The 22,792-nt window shown below is 41.8% G+C and overlaps 1 pseudogene; it reads right to left on the bottom strand.

Moving 5' to 3' along the window:
- Positions 1–82: 82 nt before the first annotated feature.
- Positions 83–22,770, bottom strand: LOC115141132 (glucocorticoid-induced transcript 1 protein-like; annotated as a pseudogene).
- Between the last annotated feature and the right edge of the window lie 22 nt (positions 22,771–22,792).

The raw sequence follows: 22,792 nt of genomic DNA, 5'->3' as shown, positions 1-22,792 counted from the left end.
CTTGTTGAAGCCTGTGCTTAATATACTAACATCTAAAATAATGTGAAGCTAGTGCTTTAAAAAAATAGAGACAAACATCAACTGTAATTTTATTGCTTACTTTATTGTAAAAACAAGGTCTACATATAAAACAAATACACAGGCATGAAATATTAGTGCCGAACATGGCAAGCCTTGCTGAACTTTGAAAATAATATGTTAGTATGATTCGAGCAGCGTTCATCTTTACTGACAAAATATACATCTAGGTTTGAGTGGATTGTGTTGCATATGTTGGTTTTGCCTGTTTTTACTTAAAATATTTTTTAATATTAATGCCAAGGGGTTTTAACGTAATGGACTGGATTTAAATCGGGGGGAGGTCCACGCTATAGCTCGATTTATATTTTAAGGCGACGTTCCCGCGGTACTTCCACGACAAGGATTGAATCCAGCCTTTATTTTTTATTTATTTTTTAACCTTTATTTTACTAGGCAAGTCAGTTAAGAACAAATTCTTATTTTCAATGACGGCCTAGGAACAGTGGGTTAACTGCCTGTTCAGGGGCAGAACGACAGATTTGTACCTTGTCAGCTCGGGGATTCGAACTTGCAACCTTTCGGTTACTAGTCCAACGCTCTAACCACTAGGCTACCCTGCCGCCCCATAGTGGGATTTATACAGTTATGAAATATTTTACTCCATACTTGAACGTCAAATCAACACTAAAGATACTCAGTTTATTTTAACAGATCTGTGGAATTGCACGAATTAAGTGCTTTGAAAATATCTCAGTCTCAATGTTAATTCTGATTGACAGAATTAAGTGTCCGATTGCTTATCTATTTAGTTTTTTTTTTTTTAAGTTACTTTCGGCTTTGCTATTTTTTGTTGTTGATGCTTAAAACATTTTTTTTAGGGCTAGATTCTATCAGATGCGCACTAGCCAACACCCGCATTAGAGCTGTCAAATCCACAAGCGGCTCCCGGCGTTATACCTAAAGCGGACATTGCCATTGGCTGCATTGAGAGAAATCCCATGTAGCCTTGTTTACAAGTTCGAACACTGGATTGTGAGATGTAATCTAAACCTCGATTAGGCTGATAGAAATGCTCATCATTTTGTTTAGTGATTTTCAATTTGAGCATCATTATTTCTATATAGTCTACACTTTCTCTTTCTGAACTTCTATCGCGAGTGAGACGAGTACGGCTTCGTGACAATGATCACAGGAGCATTTGTTCACCGATTTGACAGCTCCAACGCAGTAACACCTGACGCCGCCAAAACTCAAGACACCGCTGGTCAACACTTAATCCGATTGAATCTAGGCCTTATTTTGATCAATTTTATTGGTAAAATGTCATAGCTCATATTTATCCATTTCATCACTAGGGAGATTGAACATGCTCTGAAAGGTAATACTGCTGATATCTTGGAGCTACAATATAATAACCTCTGGAATGTCTCTTTAAGCACTTGAAACTATCTTTACAGATTTCCAATGCACAAAGTTATTTCTATCGATGGCAATCCTTTAATGTCGTGTTGAAAGATTAGAATCAGCACTCGTCTAAAGACTATGGAATGTCTTAGGAGTAATGTCATGAATGAACCATAAAAGACAACGTTGTAGTACATTCCAAATGACCTGAGTTCATTGGTTATTCAGGGGACCTGAAACAAGGCTATGTGGGGACATTGTGCTTTGTAGCTGGCTGTGTGGTCACTTTCAGATAGACTTTAAACTGGATTGAGACCTGAAATAAGTGTAAACATTCAGGAGAAAGTGGACCATTGTATTGTAACTGTATGACATCCCAATAGGGTTTTTAATATAAACAGGCATGATATTTTAATTTATATTAAAAAGCTTATCCATGCTGTAATATTGGCTAGCAACACAGAACAGCTAAATAAGCTGGTTAGATAAACATTTTCAAAATTCAATAAAATATGTTTCTCTTGCCCATTGCTTAATTCCCTTATTTTTTTCTCAATTTCTTGAATTGATTTTTGATAAAGCTGATTGCTAAAGAACACAATACATGAAACAATCGAATCTACCCTCCAAATAGAAAACAAGTCTTTCTGGAGCATTTTGCCTGCCACACCTTTCATAAGAGAAGGCTAGGTTAGTAAGGATAGGCCCTCCTTGCTGGCTAATGTTGCGTTAAAAGAGACATACTCAGCTAGCTTGGTTCCAGATCGGTTGTGCTGTTTTGCTACCTCCTATGGTCATTGCGATCATAGGAGTTAGCAAGACAGCTCAAACTGATCTGGGACCAGGCTAATGCTCATAAGCTGGACTGTACCTGAGAACTAGCTGGTAAGAAGGATGTGTGTAGTGGAGCAGGGATCTGTAGACAGGCCACCTGGGACCACTGCTGTGCTTGTCAGTTCACCTGTGTCTGTGTTAGTGTCTGGGCTCAGACTGTCTGTGCTGTTCTCTGTGCTTGTGTTGGTGCCTACGCCTGTGTCTGAGCTACTGACCATGTCTGTGCCTATAGACGAGCTCCAGTTAGTGGAGGCTAGAGTAGTGAAACTAGCGGGTGTCATGGCATCCTCGGGCCATGTGCTGCTTTTTGCATGGAGACCAGGGCTGGGCGAGGTTGTGGTGAAGTGGGAGGAGCAGAGGAGTTTGACGGGACAGAAGGCGGAGCCCCTGGGGATGAAGTTCACCTTGTTTTTGTCTGGGCATGAAAAAAGAGGGAAGCCTCTGGAGACCACAGACCTGGGGAGGAAAAGTGAGGGAGAATGTCTTCATCTTTTTATCATCACATACCAAAGTGTGTATATGAAACACCTACAGTGAGAGAGTCCTACAGATGTAGGATCTTAATTTGATCATTCCGTTGCAGGAGAACTAAATGAAGATCCTACATCTGTAGAGTAGCATAAGGACACTATCAGACCAATTTAAATAATAAACTAAAACATGTAACACTATGAAGTTGAGAAGCATTCGAATTAGAAACACCGCTCAACGTAGTGAAGAAGACTTACACCATCTCTTCAAACACTTTGACCCTCTCACACCCCTCCGGAGGCTCCCGTTTGAACATGTAGCTGTTGTTGGGTTTGGGAGAGGTGGCAAACTTGGGAAGGGGAGAGCCGCAGCCGCTGTCTGAAAACAGAATGAAACATGTAAGCAGGTCAGTGTGGTGATCTTAGGTCCCTATAAGGGAACATGTGTTAGAGATCTGTTGCCTGTAGAAGACAATGTGATTCACATAATACGGCACAGTATTAATCTAGCGTGAGCCATTTATCATGAACCAAATCCTGATCACTAGGCTCCTGAGCAGAGTATGTGAGCGGAGCATGCCCAATTTGATTGGAGCGTGGAGCAAGATTCCCCAAAGGCTGGAGCACTGGCCTTCTCGCCCGCTCCAATTTCACTCCAGTAGCGCTCACTTCACGAGCTCCGGGCATGCCCGCCCCTGCATGCATTTATACTTGTATGCTGCTAATAACCCCATGCTTCAGCTACGGTCATGGAGTTCACTAAATATTTTCATAAAGAAACTGATAGAACACACAGGTGCTAAATCAAGGTGACTTACAAAGATGAGGACCAATAGCAAGAGAAGGAGTGTAGTGCTGTTGTGTCCACAACTAAAGAAGCATTGTGGAATCTGAAAAGACACTTATCCCAAAAGTATGATGTGTACTTACTACATGCACATGCTAAAAGAAAGTGCATCATTGTAGAAAATATTTCTAAACTCTAAAAATCTGATATTTTAAACGTTTCGTTCATGTTTGTTCTATTATCTATACAATAGGCCATCATTGATTTTGGCCCAATAGGCCTGGCATATTCCCACGTTCAAGGAGCTTTGCATTTTGATTGGGTTATTTCGCCTAAAAACCCTTTAATTTAAAACAACTCTGCATCTCTGCCCAGCTTGGCAAGAGTGGCCAAAAGGGTGTTTAGCTTCCCCAGTGGCTCTGCAAGTGTGGAGAGGATATTCTCCGCTGCCGGCCAGCTGGCTCTCCAGACACCATCAGGAGTCTGAACCCACAGACTGGCCAAACTCGTGTTTCTAAAAATGAATTCCAAAGCACTAACAAGTCATTTTTCCTTTAATTTGCATTTCATTCGAAGTAAGTCACAGCCTAAATGCACAATTTATAGACTATAATGACTTAATACAACAAAATGTTGTTTAAATGCTGCGCGCTTTATGTCCCGACCAGCCTATCGTGTCGAATTCGCAAATGCTTCACAACGTACTTCTTTGTAGGCTATAGCCTCGAAATAATATAGCCTAAATAATTCATTTTTGTTCCTTCTTAGGCTCCTGACCTATTTAGAGTGTTTATATGCGGTTTAACATTCAAATCCATATGGTTTGGTTTCAAAACTTAAAACCAATTGGCAGGTCCAGTTAAATCACAAAAATAGATGGGTGTTGGTTAAATTGTGATTTTAATGAACGGCGCGAATTTGGAACTGGAGTTTTTTTCCCCGTGAGCATAGAACGGTTTTTAGTGGAGCGGTTGGAAAAGACATGGAGCAGTGAGCAGGATTTCCAACCGCTCAACTACGCTCACATACTCTGCTCCTGAGACATGCAATGGCTGGAGACTGTTGAAAGTGTGCCTTGAACTACAGTAATAGATCATGCAAGCCAGAAAATACATCTGAATGGAGTACCTTTGTCAAGCTCTTCTGCAGAGCAGGGGCTGCCTTCTGGGGAGTGGAGGGGGTCAGGGGTGAAGGGGCAGGCCCAGGGGCTGGAACCGCCACTAGAGGGGGCCTGGGTGTCCGTGTCACGTGTGTCACCGCCATTGCCGTAGCGATGAGGCTGAAAGGGGGCGCGCGGCCATCCAACACGTCCAAAGCCTGAGAGGTCAGAGGTGGGGATGGAGGGACAGGATGAAGGGATGAGAGGAGTGCGAGAACCACAGCAGGGCACTATATAATTCAGTTGTTATTGATTATCATACCTAAGTTAATTCAATGCATTCAGTTAATTTCAGTATTATCACACTGCGCGTAAACTCCAGTATGTGTGGACGTATTTGAATGAAAAGCAGAAAAGCGAATACCAGAGCAGATGATAATGTATGATACTGTATGAAAATGTTCAGAGCCCTTCTGCTTGTGCTGTAGGGTACAGCTGATTCTGAGCAGAGGAAGACTTGCTGCGCTGCAGGTCATAAATGTGTGTGTGTGTGTGTGGGTGCGTGCGGGCACTCACACACACATTTCGCTAACCTGTCAAGGTTTACTGCCCTACTTCACACACAATTTACAGCTCTACTCAACTCAGCAATTTAAATCCGTGTGTGTGTGAATACAGTGTGTGTGTGTGTGTCCACCTGTATTCCCTGCTTCCAGTCCTCTCTGATGAACACATTCTCCAGCTCGTGGTTGATGCCCTCCACACTGCTAGGCACTCTCGATATGAGGGACTTTGGCACTGGGATGTTCGACAGGGCTGTGGAAACCACCTTATTCTGGAAAACATGGCAAACCAAACCAAGGGTTCAGTTATATTTTGTTAAGTGGTAGAAATGTTTTGTAGCTTTTCTATGATCATTTAAAAAAAAGACATCTTGTCAATTGTATACTCTCCCCAGTATTTTAGTGTATGGTATCGCTATAGAATGTGATTTATGTGAGGTTAAATTTGAAGTTAAATGACATTAAAGTGAGGTCAACAATAATATAGGCTAGATTGTGATCTACCACCGGTGAAAGTCATCCCATGTTAAAATCAGTTTATGTTATTTTTCCCAGTGCTTTGTTTACAGTCGCTCAGTGTCTGTTAATGAATGAACCACAAACACAGAAAGTACTGGGAACTGGGAATGCCCAGACATGTCTCCGCCTCTTCCTCATCTACGTCTCTGGTCAGAATAGGGATTAGAGCCCTTTAAATAAAACACACACACACACACATATATGCTATATATATGCAGACATGCTCAAATTTGTTGGTACCCCTCCACAAAAAACGATGAATACACAATTTTCTAATTGAAACTGACAAAAGTAATTGGCGTCCACCATTGTTTATTCCATATTTAATAGAAATCAGACTTTGCTTCAGATTTTTTATTTCATCATAATATTGTAAATAATAAAACAAATAAATGGCATGGACAAAAATGGGACATTTAACCTAATACAACCTTTAGAGGCAGTCACTACAATCAAACGTTTTCTATAGCTCTCAATGAGACTTCTGCACCTGTTAACAGGTAGTTTGGCCCACTCTTCCTGAGCAAACTGCTCCAGCGGTCTCAGGTTTGATGGGTGCCTTCTCCAGACTGCAAGTTTCAGCTCTTTCCACAGATGTTCGATAGGATTCAGATCAGGAATCATAGAAGGCCACTTCAGAATAGTCCAATGTTTTGTTCTTATCCATTCTTGGGTGCTTTTAGCTGTTTGTTTTGCGTCACAGGGGGACCCATGACCTGCGACTGAGACAGAGCTTCTTGACACTGGGCAGTACGTTTTGCTCCAGAATGCCTTGATAGTCTTGTGATGTCATTGTACCCTGCACAGATTCAAGGCACCCTGTGCCAGGCGCAGCAAAGCAGCCCCAAAACATAAACAAGTCTCATTTAAGAGACTCATTTAAGTCTCCTCCATGTTTTACTGTAGGTATGGTGTTCTTCTCTTTGAAAGATTCATATTTTTGTCTGTGAACATAGAGCTGACGTGACTTGCCAAAAAGCTCCAGTTTTGACTCATCTGTCCAAAGGACATTCTCCCAGAAGGATTGGCTTGTCACTATGCATTTTAGCAAATTCCAGTCTGGCTTTTATGTTTTTCTTTCAAAAGTAGAGTCCTCCTGGGTCTTCTTCCATGGAGCCCACTTTCGCTCAAAAAGCGACGGATGGTGCGATCAGAAACTGAAGTACCTTCACCTTAGAGCTCAGCTTGTATCTCTTTGGCAGTTATCCTTGGATCTTTTTCTACCATTTGCACTCTCCTTCTGTTCAATCTGGGGTTGATTTTCCTCTTGCGGCCGCACCCAGGGAGGTTGGCTACAGTTCCATGGACCTTAAACTTCTTAATATTTGCAACTGTTGTCACAGGAACATCAAGCTGCTTGGAGATGGTCTTGTAGGTTTTACCTTTACCATGCTTGTCTATTTGCTTTCTGATCTCCTTTGCTTTCTCTGGTCCATGTTCAGTTTGGTGACCACAATGATACCAAACAGCACATTGACTACTTTTCTCCATTTAAATAGGCAGAATGACTCATTACAAGATTGGAGACGTGTGTAACTAATAAAATAAACTAATTCTTTTGAAATTTCACTATAATCCAATTATTTATTATCTTTTCTAAAGGGGTACCAACAAATGTGTCCAGGCCATTTTAAAATATCTTTGTAGCAAATAAATTCATTAACCTCTAGTGACACCCCATCCCGTGAACGGGGCCGTTGTCATCATCTGACACTAATTAGCATAACGCAACGGACATAAATATTACTAGAAAATATTCCTATTCATGAAAATCACAAGTGAAATATATTGAGACACAGCTTAGCCTTTTGTTAATCACCCTGTCATCTCAGATTTTCAAAATATGCTTTACAGCCAAAGCTAGACAAGCATTTGTATAAGTTTATCGATAGCCTAGCATAGCATTTTGTCCAGCTAGCAGCACGTAGCTTCAGATGTTTTCACTCACGAGACTCCCAGTTCCAAAAATATTATTTTTGTAGGCGAAATAGCTCCGTTTGTTCTTCACATTTGGCTGAGAAATCGCCCAGAAATTGCAGTCACGAAAACGGCGAAGAATATTCCAAATTATTTCCATAATATCGACAGAAACATGGCAAACGTTGTTTATAATCAAACCTCAAGGTGTTTTTCAAATATCTATTCGATAATATATCCATCGGGACTATTAGTTTTTCAGTAGGACCGATTGGAGTAATGGCTACCTCTGTATTTTACGAGAGAATCTCTCTGGGAGCATCAGGTGACCACTTGCGCAATGTAGCCGCCTACGGGTATTCTTCAACATAAATGCGTAAAACTACATCACAATGCTGTAGACACCTTCGGGAATACGGAGAAAGAGTAATCTGGTTGATAGCCAATTCACTGCTCAATAGGGACACATTGGAACGCAGTGCTTTCAAAACACGAGGCACTTCCGGACTGGATTTTTCTCAGGCTTTCGCCTGCAACATCAGACAATATTTTTATAGTTTTGGAAACTTTAGTGTTTTCTATCCTAAGCTGTCAATTATATGCATATTCTAGCATCTTGCCCTGACAAAATATTCCGTTTAGTACGGGAAAGTTATTTTTCTCCAAAAATGAAAATACTGCCCCCTAGTCAAAGGTTAAAAATCCTACAATGTGATTTTCTGGATTGTTTTTCCTCATTTTGTCTGTCATAGTTGAAGTGTACCTGTGATGATAATTACAGGCATCTCTCATCTTTTTAAGTGGGAGAACTTGCACAATTGGTGGCTGACTAAATATTTTTTTGCCCCGCTGTGTGTGTGTAATATATATATATATATATATATATATATTGTTCAGGCATGTTTCCTGTCATATATATATATATATATATAAATAAATAAATAAAACACAAGAGGTCTGACTACATTCATATGACAGGAAACATGCCTGAACAATTGCTTGAATTGTGCTGCACAATTCTGCATTACAGCAAACCCACATTGTTGTTTTGGAAGGACATGTTGCCTGAAGCAGAAACAGCCTGGCACCCAGGCTACCAAAACCCTAGTCTATACATTTACAATCAAGTATTATCCATAATAAGAACTTTTTGTTCATTGTACATGGTACGGTGACACTGCCACTGTGGATATAGCATTGGGGTAGATACCATACCTTGCCCTGTTATCTGGGTGGCAGACACAGGGAGGCAGCAATAAGGTATAACTCACCTGGGGATGGCATGTGGTGCTGGTGTGTAGTCCCAGCGGTTGATCTCGGTCTTTGCTCTGGCGGCTGACCTGTTTACTGCGCTGGAGCTGCAGCCTGAGTTTAGCAATCTGCTGGAGAAAATGAAGGGTTCTCAATGGACATTCAAGGTAGCCTTGAATGTACTGCATGTGCTGTGTAGCCAACACTTCTATTGTTTCATGCCATACATGGCAGAGAGGTGGCTAAAGCACAAATAGACTGGACCACCAGGCTATATTTGAGGTATAATTCAATAGAATATGCCTTTAGAAAAAGGTACAAAGCCATATGTAAGGGATAATCATAAGTGAAGTCAAAGGCTTATTATGTTTCTGTACTGGTTATATAATCATAACATAAATCAGTTCTATAATGCAGACTAAGGAGAGGTCTTTTAATGCTGATCTTATAATCCTGGCTATACAGTACACAGAAAGAGTATGTCTACTCTATAGGATGCCCTTCCCTGCATGTCATCCATACAGGTTATTATAGTATAGTACCATGTGATCCATACAGGTTATTATAGTACAGTATCATGTCATCCATGTAGGTTATTATAGAACAGTACCAAGTCATCCATAGAGGTTATTATAGAACAGTACCATGTCATCCATACAGGTTATTATAGAACAGTACCAAGTCATCCATACAGGTTATTATAGTACAGTACCATGTCATCCATACAGGTTATTATAGTACAGTATGTCATCCATACAGGTTATTATAGTACAGTATCATGTCATCCATCGAGGTTATTATAGAACAGTACCATGTCATTCATACAGGTTATTATAGTACAGTATCATGTCATCCATACAGGTTATTATAGAACAGTACCAAGTCATCCATACAGGTTCTTATAGAACAGTACCATGTCATTCATACAGGTTATTATAGAACAGTACCATGTCATTCATAGAGGGTTTTATATAAACAGTACAGTGTGGTTAGCCTGGATTGACTTGCTTTGAGAGTACATGATAGGAGTCAATTAGAGGTCGACCGATTAAATCGGAATGGCCGATTAATTAGGGCAGATTTCAAGTTTTCATAAACGTAAATCGTTATTTTTGGACGCCGACTTTGACAATTTTATTTTTTTGACAACTTTATTTAACGGGGCAAGTCAGTTAAGAACACATTCTTATTTTCAATGACGGCCTAGGAACGGTGGGTTAACTGCCTTGTTCAGGGGCAGAACGACAGATGTTTACCTTGTCAGCTCAGGGATTCAATCTTGCAACCTTACGGTTAACTAGTCCAACGCTCTAACCACCTGCCTCACGAGGAGCCTGCCTGTTACGCGAATGCAGTAAGAAGCCAAGGTAAGTTTCTAGCTAGCATTAAACTTATCTTGTAAAAAACAATCAGTCAATCATACTCACTAGTTATACATGGTTGATGATATTACTAGTTTATCTAGCGTGTCCTGCGTTGCATATAATCGATGTGGTGCACATTCGCGAAAAAGGCCTGTCGTTGCTCCAACGTGTACCTAACCATAAACATCAATGCCTTTCTTAAAATCAATACACAGAAGTATATATTTTTAAACCTGCATATTTAGCTAAAAGAAAGATTAGCAGGCAATATTAACCAGGTGAAATTGTGTCACTTCTCTTGCGTTCATTGCACACAAGTCAGGGTATACGCAACATTTTGGGCCGCCTGGCTCATTGGGAACTGATTTGCCAGAATTGTATGTAATTATGACATAACATTGAAGGTAGTGCAATGTAACAGCAATATTTAGACTTCGGGATGCCATCCGTTAGATAAAATACAGAACGGTTACGTATTTCACTGAAAGAATAAACGTTTTGTTTTCGAAATGATAGTTTCCGGATTCGACCATATTAATGACCTAAGGCTCGTGTTTCTGTGTGTTATGTTATAATTAAGTCTATGATTTGATAGAGCAGTCTGACTGAGCGATGGTAGGCACCAGCAGGCTCGTAAGCATTCATTCAAACAGCACTTCTGTGCGTTTTGCCAGTAGCTTTATGACTTCAAGCCTATCAACTCCCGAGATTAGGCTGGTGTAACCGATGTGAAATGGCTAGCTAGTTAGCGGGGTGTGCGCTAATAGCGTTTCAAACGTCACTCGCTCTGAGACTTGGAGTTGTTGTTCCCCTTGCTCTGCATGGGTAACGCTGCTTCGAGGGTGGCTGTTGTCGATGTGTTCCTGGTTCGAGCCCAGGTAGCGGCAAGTAGAGGGAAGGAAGCTATACTGTTACACTGGCAATACTAGAGTGCCTATAAGAACATCCAATAGTCAAAGGTATATGAAATACAAATGGTATAGAGAGAAAGTCCTATAATTCCTATAATAACTACAACCTAAAACTTCTTACCTGGGAATATTGAAGACTCATGTTAAAAGGAACCACCAGCTTTCATATGTTCTCATGTTCTGAGCAAGAAACTTAAACGTTAGCTTTCTTACATGGCACATATTGCACTTTTACTTTCTTCTCCAATACTTTGTTTTTGCATTATTTAAACCAAATTGATCATGTTTAATTATTTATTTATTTGAGGCTAAATTGATTTTATTGATGCATTATATTTAGTTAAAAGTGTTAATTCAGTATTGTTGTAATTGTCATTATTACAAATAAAAAATTAAATTAAAAAAAAATTAAACCAGCCGATTAATCAGTATCAGCTTTTTTTGGTCCTCCAATAATCAGTATCGGTGTTGAAAAATCATAAAATCGGTCAACCTCTAGAGTCAATAGTGACAAGGCAATCCATACGAGGATTCTGAAGATGAGAAAGAACAGGGTAGTGTAAAGTTTAGTGTATTAAAGGGCTGCACCTCACAATAATGATATTATCACGATACTTAGGTGAGCGATACGATATGTCTGCTGCAGACGGATAAGAGAAAGACATGACAAAATTAGTTTTGGAGGTAAAAGTGCTCAAAACATGTTGGCTCACCATTTAAAACAAAGAAAAAGATGAAGAACTGGCTATAGGATGATAGAGGTTTGGGGCAGGTACACCTGACTAGCGCTAGCTAACGCTATATCTTGTCTTTTTTTAAATCAATACTTCGAGTCAACAGTACCGATATAAAATCCCCAAAAACAATGTTGCGATACTCTACTGCCTTGAAACTCAACTCTGGACCTTGAATCGAGTTCCAATGTGTTTTTTTTGTTCCCCTATAATCAGGGACTGATTTAGACCTGGGACATCAGATGGGTGCAATTCATTATCAGGAAGAACAGAAAATCCGGACCTTGTAGGATAAGATTTTAAATACACCTTCTTACTGTATAGTACCACTCACTGTTGGGTGGGAGGATTTGGCCTTTGGCTACATATGACTGGGTCAGCTAAAATAATACATTTCATTGACAATATGTAAGACCATGTCAAATCCAAATGTACCTATTGCTACTTTTATATGCTTACAATGGGTGACTTCGATTATTAGTATCTTTAGAAACATGTACTATATGTTGCAATATGTTACTACATGTACATACAATACAATAGCATATCATCATAATCATGTCAAGAACAAAAAGAAACATCTCAACATAGTGAGAGAACATTCCATCCATTTAGTGTTTATCGCTCATCTAACAGGCATATCTTATGTAAGTCAGTCCAATTCAAAAGCCTCAATACAACTGTTTTGCTGTGTTGCTCTTGAGCAAAAGCCAGCAGACTAACACGCTTATATATGGGTTGTTTGCAGGAGGACTAGGCCTTTATGGAGTTAGATAAGGTTCATGCTTGTCACTAGAGTATCAACAAGGCCAAGCTGAGAAGGAAATGATATGGCTGTTACACCCTGCAGACAAGTTCAGTGCCTGCTCACCCTCAAAACAACCAGGCCCAACGAGATGCGACGGACTAGACTACAGAGGGAAAGGAAGGTTAAATAAAGACTGTGGTCTGGAAGCGCTAGAGAACTAATAGCTCAATGTGGTGGTCTCCAACTAGCCACTAACTCAGCCAGGCTACGCGCACGGAAACCGACCTTCAGGAGAGTAATATTTAACTGAACCTCGTATCCTGACAAATAAAACACATTTCAAGTAATGGCTGAACCTCAAAGCCCCGACAAAAACTTGTTGGAAGTTTAGTTGACTATGCACATACAGCGCAGATCCAATAATGTCAACAATACAACTCTCGCTGGATGTTGTGACAGACCAGCTATTCTGGTCTAACACTCAACTCCTCAGAGAGTTATGGTGTTGACATTGGTTACAGTATTGGATTACAAATAATAGGATAGCGCTCCGTACAGTTGTTTTGACTAGGGACATAGGTCATGCAGAGAGTGTGTAGGCTAGGCTATATATGCAAGGAAGGTTGAGTGTGGCACCTACCTCTTTCAGATGGTCTGCACTACCCCAAGAAGCTGACCGCTGGTGTGGGCTTCCCTGCTCCCCTCCAGCCTCCTCTATCCACAGACCAGATGTCTGAATCACACACACACACACACACATATATAAATAGGCATACTCTAAGCAGTGGATAAACAAATACACCCACATCAGTCCCCATCATTTGTATGGAATTCAGGAAGACTGAGAGACAAGAGAGGTGGGTGACAGCAATCATCACCCCTGTGCCTTCGCCAGAGATGCACACATCTGGAAACAATCAAACGAGTCAAAAATTGTATTTGCGGGATAAAGATTGCTGCATCTCACCAGAAGCACAAAACAGTAATAACATGTGTGATAGCTACTACTTAAAGTTGTATCCTTACCATTTTAATGACAATCCACATTAGGACAGACTGCCAAAGGCTACTTTGTGGTTGGTGACTGACATACTACATACTAGCTGGTAAGTCTGTGGGAAATGGCTGCTCCTTCTCCACTACAGCAGATAGAGAAAAGTGCTCTAGTGTCTACAAGAATGCAACCTTTACATAAATAATGAAATGGTTAACTTATGTAATACATATGCAAAAAAAAGAGACAGGATGTTTCAAAAGCATGCATGCAACCATGATGCACATCCCCTTGATTATGCATATCAACAGTGACATTGGTCCTCCAAGGAGTCGTGGTCAGTACAGTAAAGTGAAGAATCTTAAATGTCAATGTCCTCGTACTGCCTTACGTTTGACCCTTGTCGAAAAACAAAACATCCTCTATAAACGCACAACGTGACACAAAAGAGCCACTTTATGATATGTAATATGAAGAACACTAGTGAAGCATTATGGCTACTGGCACATTGCTCTTCAGAAAGGACAAACGGTTTAAACGGGTGCTTGTGCTCCAATAAAAAGAGGCCACTATGCTGGATGGCAGATGTGTTTTTTGTACATGACTATGGTATTGCTGTGGTGTTTGATGCTAGAGCCAAACATTGAGGCATGAATGAATAGTGAAAGGAATGTTTCCAATGCTAAGTGCTAACTGCAAAAAGTTATATTGAGATGTTAAGTAATATGGGTATTGAAACATTTTAGCCTAGTTCTCCGGTTCTACTAAAGCCTGCCCTTCAGCAAATAGTTAAAATGGTACAATAACATAGCAATGCTTACACCATAGGCTACTTATCTCCATCATCATTGTAATAACAAGTGAAATGTTTATTTTTTTATAACAAATTAAGTGTCTGCAACAGTGTAAAGGCGCCGACAGAGTTGGTCGCCTCGCTTCACGTTCTTAGGAAACTATGCAGGATTTTGTTTTTTTAATTGATTAATTCTTACACGGTTTCCCCAGGAAATCTTAAGTCTTATTACATACAGCCGGGAAGAACTATTGACCATAAGAGCAACGTCAACTTCCCAACATTACAACCAGGAATACAACTTTCCTGAAGTGGATCCTCTGTTTGGACCACCACCCAGGACAATGGATTGCATCTCAGTAAACGACCCAAAACAACAGCGCAACAGAAGGGGCAGATGGAGCGGTCTTCTGGTCAGGCTCTGTAGACGGGCACATCGCTCACCGCTCGCAAGTATACTACTCGCCAATGTTCTGTCTCTTGACAACAAGGTAGACGAAATTCGAGCAAGGGTTGCCTTCCAGAGAGACATCAGAGATTGTAACATTCTGTTTCACGGAAACATGGCTCACTCGGGATACGTTATCAGAGTCGGTACAACCACCCGTTTTTTTCATGCACCATGCCGACAGAAACAAACATCTCTCTGGTAAGAAGAATGGCGGGGGGTGTATGCCTTATTTCACACCTTGACCTGTTAATCATAACAACATACAGGAACTCAAGTCCTTTTGTTCACCTGACCTAGAATTCCTTACGATCAAATTCCGACAGAATTATCTACCAAGAGATTTCTCTTCGATTATAATCACAGCCGTGTATGAAATGGTCACAGCCCCCCCAAGCAGAAAAGTTATTTCAGGGCTGTCGAGGTTAATTGAACTCCATGTAAACTGGAAACCACATATCCTGAGGTTGCATTTATTGTAGCTGGAGATTTTAACAAAGCTAATATGAAAACAAATTTTAGCAGCATATGGAATGCGCGACTCGGGCTGGCAACATTCTGGATCATTGCTACTCTAACTTCCGTGACGCATACAAAGCCCTCCCTCGCCCTCCTTTTGGCAGATCTGACGACGACTCCATTTTGTTGATCCCAGCTTATAGACAGAAACTAAAATAGGAAACGCCCGTGCTCAGGTCTGTTCAACGCTGGTCTGACCAATCTGATTCCACGCTTCAAAATTGCTTCGATCACGTGGACTGGGATATGTTCCGGATAGCCTCAGCAAGTTTATTAGCAAGTGCATCGGTGATGTTGTACCCACGGTGCCTATTAAAACCTTCCCCAACCAGAAACCGTGGATTGATGGCAGCATTCACGCAAAATTGAAGGGGCAAACCACTGCTTTTAATCATGGCAAGGCGACTGGAAACATGACCGAATACAAACAGTGTAGCTATTCCCTCTGCAAGGCAATCAAACAAGCTAAGCGTCAGTATAGAGACAAAGTAGAGTCGCAATTCAACGGCTCAGACACGAGACGTATGTGGCAGGGTCTACAGTCAATCACGGATTATAAAAAGAAAACCAGTCCCGTCACAGACACCGACGTCTTGCTGCCAGACAAACTAAACAACTTCTTTGCTCACTTTGAGGACAATACAGTGCCACTGACACGCTACCAAAACCTGCGGGCTCACCTTCACCGCAGCCAGCGTGAGTAAAACATTTAAACGTGTTAATCCTCGCAAGGCTGCCTGCCCAGACGATATCGCTAGCCGCGTCCTCAGACCATGCACAGACCAGCTGGCTGGTGTGTTTACGGACATATTCAATCCATCCCTATCCCAGTCTGCTGTTCCCACATGCTTCAAGAGAGCCACCATTGTTCCTGTTACCAAGAAAGCTAAGGTAACTGAGCTAAACGACTATCGCCCCGTAGCACTCACTTCAGTCATCATGAAGTGCTTTGAGAGACTAGTCAAGGACCATATCACCGTCACCCTACCTGACACCCTAGACCCACTCCAATTTGCTTACGGCCTCAATAGGTCCACATATGACGCAATCACACTGCCCTAACCCATCTGGACAAGAAGAATACTTATGTAAGAATGCTGTTCATTGATTACAGCTCAGCATTAGGCAGGAGGAAGCCTAGTGGTTAGAGCATTGGAATCCCCAAGCTGACAAGGTAAAAATCTGTCGTTCTGCCCATGAACAAAGCACTGTTCCTAGGCCGTCATTTAAAATAGGAATGTGTTCTTAACTTACTTGCCTAGTTAAATAAATGTCCCCCCCAAAAATGTAACACCACAGTACCCTCCAAACTCGTCATTAAGCTTGAGACCCTGGGTCTCGACCAAGCCCTGTGCAACTGGGTCCTGGACTTTCTGATGGGCTGCCCCCAGGTGGTGAGGGTAGGAAACAACAGGTGGTGAGGGTAGGAAACAACATCCCGCTGATCCTCAACACTGGGGCCCCACAAGGGTGCATTCTCAGCCCTCTCCTGTACTCCCTGTTCACCCATGACTGCGTGGCCATGCACGCCTCCAACTCAATCATCAAGTTTGCAGACGACACTACAGTGGTAGGCCTGGTTACCAACAACGACAAGATGGCCTACAGGGAAGAGGTGAGGGCCCTCAGGTTGTGGTGTCAGGTAAATATCGGCAACAAAACAAAAGGAGATGATCGTGGACTTCAGGAAACAGCAGAGGGAGCAGCCCCCTATCCACATCGACGGGACAGTAGTGGAGAAGGTGGAAAGTTATAAGTTCCTCGGCGTACACATCACGGACAAACTGAAACGGTCCACCCACACAGACAGCGTGGTGGAGAAGACGCAACGCAACAGCGCCTCTTCAACCTCAGGAGGCTGAGGAAATTTGGCTTGTCACCAAAAACACTCACAAAGGACACCTACACTACCCGATGTCACAGGAAGGCCAAAAAGATCATCAAGGACAACAACCACCCGAGCTACTACCTTTTCACCCCGCTATCATCCAGAAGGCGAGGTCAGTACAGGTGCATCAAAGCTGAGACTGAAAAACAGCTTCTATCTCAAGGCCGTCAGACTGTTAAACAGACATCACTAACATTGAGTGGCTGCTGCCAACATACTGACTCAAATCTCAAGCCACTTTAATAATTAAAAATGGGATGTAATAAATGTATCACTACTCACTTTAAACAATGCCACTTTATATAATGTTTACATACCCTACATTACTCATCTCATATGTATATACTGTACTCTATACCACCTACTGCATCTTGCACAAGCATTTCACTACACTCGCATTAACATCTGCTAACCATGTGTATGTGACCAATAACACTTGATTTGATTTGTTCACAGAGCTCCCAGCTATGTTTATCTCAAGGCTCTTTCATCGACTTAGTTTTTTCACTTCCCGGCCTGCCTTGTGTGTTTTGTGGGGTTGTGTGCCAGGTGTTGTGCCAGATAATACTCTGGTAATTTACTTTCACAGTCTACAGCCCATGTTAAATTATTCTCACCCCACTTAAAATCCTGTTTGATTTCCCAGCAGGGATACTGAATGTCAATGGATTTACAATGGCATTCAAGTTGGTCTGTTTAGTTTACATGCTGAGGCAAGAGTATAGAATGCCACTGCTATCATTTGGTCTGATTTGAGTTGATGAGGGCATTACGTTCTGGTTCTGTGACCTTGTTGGTCTTCTCATCTACAGCAATCTTACAGTACACACGTCTAAAACATGAGGAACATTTTCGAGAATAGATAAATATCTTTGACTAAACGCTTATTATGGATTTAAGCTGCTTGAAGAACATGGAAAGAGTTGTAATGCATAACTGCTCACTTTAGACAACTCAAGTAAAACATGCTGAGTTGATTGTCCACATCCTGCCTGTGTAACACAATTCTAAAAACTAAGATTCAGTCTTTAGTCTGGTGTGTGTGCGTGTGTATGTGTGCGCAAACACACACCAGACTAAATCATTGCACTCTGTCTGTCTGTGTGCCCATGTATGTGTGCGTGTGTCTGTCTGTCTGTTTAATCTTCATACAGACATTCTCTGTGTTCTGTAACCACAGGGTCTAGGGCAGACAGATCTATCCCGGAACAGTGATTAGCATATGTATGGCCCTCCGCTCCTCACTCCCACACAAAGGCAGACGGGCCAGCCACGAGGGCCAGGTGGTAAGCAGTGGGATTCCTCTCCTAACCCCAACCATCGCCTGAGGGACAGGTGCAAACAACTTCACCTCCACAGAGAGCTGCATTACAGCTCTGAAAAGAGCCAGTCTCTAGATTGTGTGCTACAACAAAGACTTTTTGTCCCAGTTTTTTTTGCTGATGCAGTGTTACAGGCGATTTGAGGTATTGGGAGATCTTGTTAACAGGAAGTAGCTAGTCTGTGACTGTACTTGGGGAATTTGGGCTTTTCCTAATCAAAGTGGTTTAAGTGAAGCAGTCCACACCATCATTAGGGGAACGTTGATTCTATATGTAGCTACTTGAACCTGGAGGCCCACTCCCATTCCGAAGACTAAACAAAGAGCCCCAAGGTGAATGAAGGGTTAAAGGGAAGAAGCCATGTAAATGAGGCTGGGCGGCGCTCATTCACCCACATGAAAGGATTCTATTAGGACGGACAGCGCGGCCATGGTCAATGGCCCTGCAATCATCATACATATTCAATATGGGTTCATAACCACAAATCTGCCCATTCTCAAACGGCATTGAACTCTCAATCACGTTGACCAGAATAGTGAGTGCTGGTGTGTGGGCTGCTACCCAGGTAAATTGTAGACAAAATAAACCCAGTATGGGTTTTTCTGAATATAAATTTGATTTAGAAAACATATGCTTTTAAAGAAATGATTATGATGACCCATAAAAGCTAATGATGCACCTTTGGCCTACAGTTACCTGTGTGGCTTTGTCTTTCATGCAGGAAGGGTAGGGTCCGTGGGAGTCACGAGGCCACTGGCCTGCGAGGTACGGCCCCATAATGGCGTCCAGGGAAGATGTCCGCCGGATAGCACTGGAGCTACGCACCTGCAGTTTGGACCTCTCTCCTACATGAGCGAGGGGAGAGCAAGGGTCAGGATAGGACACACCCACACTGTCATACTGAACAATTGGCCCGGAACGTCTTGTTGTTTTCCATAAACGTCTCTATTGCTAACCTTATTGACCATCATTGCTCTACCGTGATATACTAGGCCTAACTAATCTGGCTGTGTTGAAGCTCAGTCTGATGTCATGGGAGCTGCCTTCTCTCAGCCAAAGTAGTTAAACACACACCACCCACATAAGAACTCATAAACAACCACACCATAATTAACATCAATATGGCCTGCATTCACTCAACATTCCTCCTGCAGTAACTTACAGTAAAGACCCAAACACAGAAATGCCCTGTTTTTCTAAAGAAGGGAGACATGAAGGAGGAAATGAATGAAAGAATAGGCTAGTAAGCAGTATTATGCTTTGTGATTGTTGAAAGTCAATGAGAGCTCCTTGTTTTCCATATCAAAGAGCTCCTGAGGGGTGAAGCAGGTGACCAGGGTACACATTCTTCATTCAATCTGTTCCTTGTCTAAGTGCATATGCAGTGTTCCTTTTCGATACCACTACACACCACCTAGGCTCTAAAGCCTAGATGATCAGCCAAGTCTGAGCATATCAACCAAAATATGTTGGCTAAGTAAGTAAACCCAATAACCTAGGCTAAACTATCTGAGGAAAGGGGAGTGGATTTCCATCAATATTGTTCTAGCCAAAGTTCTCCAAACACAGAATGCAAATTTTGCCCAAGTGATTTTCCACTGTCTCTCCACTTTGCTAAATTTAGGCTCTCAAGAGCTAAATAAAGTCAGATCCTTTCCTGGCTTTTAGTATGCATACGGTCACTCTCCCTATTTTCTAATCAACCTTTTCAAAAATAGTGAACTTTCTACCAAAGTTGACAGATTTTGGGCTGGGTTCTAGGTTTAACAACAAGCTTGTTTTCCAATTTACTCTTACTCTGCAGTTTGGGGACCTGTGACAATGAGGCAGGCCATTTCAGCACAGCTGGCACTTTGAGAGGGAGGGGGAGTTTCTTTGTTGAGACCATTGGGAAGGCCTGGTGTGGGGATGATGTTATAGTGTGAACCTAAAGATCATGTGGTGGAATGTCACCCTCTTCCATGGCCTTCACCCTGGCCTGTAGTTCTTACGACCCTTCCCCCACCACCTAGCTCAGATGAGTGATGCGAATGAACACACTGACTGACTGAAAGGAAGATGTCCACTAGTTAACTCCTCCAATGTTCCAATCACAAAGCTGCATGGCTGACAAGGACACACTGTATTGTCACTTCAATGTTTAACCTTAATTTGTCAGATGCCTCAAAGGATAAAACCACAAATTCACTTCAGTGTGTTTGCTGCAAATAACCTACAATTCTGAGGAAACGGTCAAATAAAAATAGCTCCATATTTCCATTTGACAATGAAAGATGAACAATACATCTACACTACCATTCAAAAGTTGTGGGTCACTTAGAAATGTCCTTGTTTTTGAAAGAAAAGCTATTTTTTGTCCATTAAAATAACATCAAATTGATCAGAAATACAGTGTAGACATTGTCAATGTTGTAAATTACTATTGTACCTGGAAACGAATGATTTTGAATGGAATATCTACATAGGTGAACAGAGGCCCATTATCAGCAACCATCACTTCTGTTTTCCAATGGAACGTTGGGTTAGCCTTTTAAAATGATAAACTTGGATAAGCTAACTGATCATTAGAAAACCCTTTTGCAATTATGTTAGCACAGCTAAAAACTGTTGTTCTGATTAAAGAAGCAATAAAACTGACCTTCTTTAGACTAGTTGAGTATCTTGAGCATCAGCATTTGTGGGTTCGATTACAGGCTCAAAATGGCCTAAAACAAAGAACCTTCTTCTGAAACTCGTCAGTCTATTCTTGTTCTGAGAAATGAAGGCTATTCCATGTGAGAAATTGACAAGAAACTGAAGATCTCGTACAACGCTGTGTACTACTCCCTTCACAGAACAGCGCAAACTGGCTCTAACCAGAATAGAAAGAGGAGTGGGAGGCCCCGGTGCCACACCACTCACTTCCATTCTCCATAACATAGGGCTCACAATATGTTCCCGATGTGTACAATACAGTACAGTTGAAAGGGAGTAGGTCATACACCTGTAACCTGACTGTTTGTTCAACAATGATTCTCAGGGTGTACAGCCCCTTTACAACCCTTAAGCATGTCTTGCTGCCAATGATCTCCTCCCCCTTTCTGTCAATATTCCAGAAGCAGCAGGCATGTAAGAGGAGAGGACACTATAAGCGTCCTTATTAGTGATGTACTGTAGTAGAAGGCCTTCTTCCCCCTTTTTTGTAACTCTGGTGCCATATATTCAATCAAAACCCAATATGCTAGTGAGTTTGTTTCCAAATGATTGATTATATGAATCCTAAATCAGAAAAAAGCCTAATCATGTGTTTGACTTACCTTAGAAACCTAGGGCTCTTTTCCATGTCAAAGTGACTGAATAGGGCCCAGTCAGTCTCATTAATCCATCAATATTTAAAAAAAATTAGGCTATAAAATGCACAGCAAACACTGTATTAAAGCAATACAAAAGGCCTGCAATCTCTTGACCATCACCAAGAGCAAGCAAAATGGTGCATTTATCCAGAATACATCTACATTGTAGCATGTGGTAGCTGGATAATATAAAAATATTTTACCTCTACAAACGGGTGAGTTTGACTCCGGTCAGGTGAGTGCAAGACCCTATTTTCAGGAGACAGTCTCGGTCTCGTGGCGCCAGTGCAATTTACTCCAAGATTCAGTGTCGCACTTGGGGGAGATGACCCGCGGCTATTTGTCGGTCCATTGTTGCCTCCAACAGAGAGAGGCAAAGAGCGTGTCGGGCTGCTCTGGCCCCCGCGTAGGAGCTGGTAGGGCACGGTAGCACGGATGGGGTGCAAACGGCAGCTGTTGGGTAAACTGGGGGACCCTGCATTGCTACGTCTGACTGTGGACTGTTGTTGAAGCGAGTTGGTGGGAACTGACATTCTGCTGCTTCGTTTCACTTTCAGGAAAAAAATCGCCAAGATATCCGCTTCTGGAAAACAGAGGATAAACTTCCTTTAATTTTAGCTCGTATGCTGCTCGAGCTCATTTTGCAGCAATCTCGCATCTTGAAAAGGCGAATTCTACTGCAATAACTTACCTGAAGAACACTAAAACAAGTCTTCTTTGTGCATGTTTTGTCGATAACTTTAAATATATGTTGTTTTACAAACTTAATTTATACAGTTAGCTAAACATATTCCCTAATCTTTGGCGCTTCCCTACCGTCCCCATGTCCACTGTAAATGACAGTTGTATCCGCAAGACTACTGGCTGATAAACC

The sequence above is a fragment of the Oncorhynchus nerka genome, linkage group LG14 (assembly GCF_034236695.1).
Source record: "Oncorhynchus nerka isolate Pitt River linkage group LG14, Oner_Uvic_2.0, whole genome shotgun sequence".
Taxonomy (NCBI): domain Eukaryota; kingdom Metazoa; phylum Chordata; class Actinopteri; order Salmoniformes; family Salmonidae; genus Oncorhynchus; species Oncorhynchus nerka.
Note: the sequence above shows the minus strand (reverse complement) of the source record. Positions and strands in the feature narration are given on the sequence as shown.